This window comes from Drosophila erecta, unplaced genomic scaffold, assembly GCF_003286155.1.
Source record: "Drosophila erecta strain 14021-0224.00,06,07 unplaced genomic scaffold, DereRS2 tig00000126-arrow-pilon, whole genome shotgun sequence".
Taxonomy (NCBI): domain Eukaryota; kingdom Metazoa; phylum Arthropoda; class Insecta; order Diptera; family Drosophilidae; genus Drosophila; species Drosophila erecta.
Window position 1 is genome coordinate 1,348,038 of NW_020825209.1, and position 2,347 is coordinate 1,350,384.

A 2,347-nucleotide genomic window follows, 5' to 3' on the forward strand; every position below is an offset into this window, starting at 1 on the left:
GTCTTGGGGCATTTTTGAATTTCTACAATATCATAACAGAAAATTACAAAAAAATTAAAAAAAAATAAAATTTTAAATTTGAATGCAGCTTTTTAGAGAATTGCTCCAGAAACATTTAAAGGTATGCCACTTCAAAATCCGATTAAGATAAGCTGAGTTATGGACTTTTGAACTTCAGTCTTGGGGCATTTTTGAATTTCTACAATATCATAACATCAGAAAATTACAAAAAAATTAAAAAAAAATAAAATTTTAAATTTGAATGCAGCTTTTTAGAGAATTGCTCCAGAAACATTTAAAGGTATGCCACTTCAAAATCCGATTAAGATAAGCTGAGTTATGGACTTTTAAACTTCAGTCTTGGGGCATTTTTGAGTTTCTACAATATCATAACATCAGAAAATTACAAAAAAATTAAAAAAAAATAAAATTTTAAATTTGAATGCAGCTTTTTAGAGAATTGCTCCAGAAACATTTAAAGGTATGCCACTTCAAAATCCGATTAAGATAAGCTGAGTTATGGACTTTTGAACTTCAGTCTTGGGGCATTTTTGAATTTCTACAATATCATAACATCAGAAAATTACAAAAAAATTAAAAAAAAATAAAATTTTAAATTTGAATGCAGCTTTTTAGAGAATTGCTCCAGAAACATTTAAAGGTATGCCACTTCAAATTCCGATTAAGATAAGCTGAGTTATGGACTTTTAAACTTCAGTCTTGGGGCATTTTTGAATTTCTACAATATCATAACATCAGAAAATTACAAAAAAATTTTAAAAAAATAAAATTTTAAATTTTAATGCAGCTTTTTAGAGAATTGCTCCAGAAACATTTAAAGGTATGCCACTTCAAAATCCGATTAAGATAAGCTGAGTTATGGACTTTTGAACTTCAGTCTTGGGGCATTTTTGAGTTTCTACAATATCATAACATCAGAAAATTACAAAAAAATTAAAAAAAAATAAAATTTTTAATTTGAATGCAGCTTTTTAGAGAATTGCTCCAGAAACATTTAAAGGTATGCCACTTCAAAATCCGATTAAGATAAGCTGAGTTATGGACTTTTAAACTTCAGTCTTGGGGCATTTTTGAATTTCTACAATATCATAACATCAGAAAATTACAAAAAAATTAAAAAAAAATAAAATTTTAAATTTGAATGCAGATTTTTAGAGAATTGCTCCAGAAACATTTAAAGGTATGCCACTTCAAATTCCGATTAAGATAAGCTGAGTTATGGACTTTTAAACTTCAGTCTTGGGGCATTTTTGAATTTCTACAATATCATAACATCAGAAAATTAAAAAAAAAATGAAAAAAAAATAAAATTTTAAATTTTAATGCAGCTTTTTAGAGAATTGCTCCAGAAACATTTAAAGGTATGCCACTTCAAAATCCGATTAAGATAAGCTGAGTTATGGACTTTTGAACTTCAGTCTTGGGGCATTTTTGAATTTCTACAATATCATAACATCAGAAAATTACAAAAAAATTAAAAAAAAATAAAATTTTAAATTTGAATGCAGCTTTTTAGAGAATTGCTCCAGAAACATTTAAAGGTATGCCACTTCAAAATCCGATTAAGATAAGCTGAGTTATGGACTTTTAAACTTCAGTCTTGGGGCATTTTTGAATTTCTGCAATATCATAACATCAGAAAATTACAAAAAAAATTAAAAAAAATAAAATTTTAAATTTGAATGCAGATTTTTAGAGAATTGCTCCAGAAACATTTAAAGGTATGCCACTTCAAAATCCGATTAAGATAAGCTGAGTTATGGACTTTTGAACTTCAGTCTTGGGGCATTTTTGAATTTCTACAATATCATAACATCAGAAAATTAAAAAAAAAATGAAAAAAAAATAAAATTTTAAATTTGAATGCAGCTTTTTAGAGAATTGCTCCAGAAACATTTAAAGGTATGCCACTTCAAAATCCGATTAAGATAAGCTGAGTTATGGACTTTTGAACTTCAGTCTTGGGGCATTTTTGAATTTCTACAATATCATAACATCAGAAAATTACAAAAAAATTAAAAAAAAATAAAATTTTAAATTTGAATGCAGCTTTTTAGAGAATTGCTCCAGAAACATTTAAAGGTATGCCACTTCAAAATCCGATTAAGATAAGCTGAGTTAAGGACTTTTGAACTTCAGTCTTGGGGCATTTTTGAATTTCTGCAATATCATAACATCAGAAAAATTACAACAAAATTAAAAAAAAATACAATTCTAAATTTGAATGCAGATTTGTAGTTACTCTACGAGTAACGGGTATAAACATGTTGTTCAATCAGCACTTTGACCTCACACCTGTTGCTGTTGTCTTACAATTCAGACAACG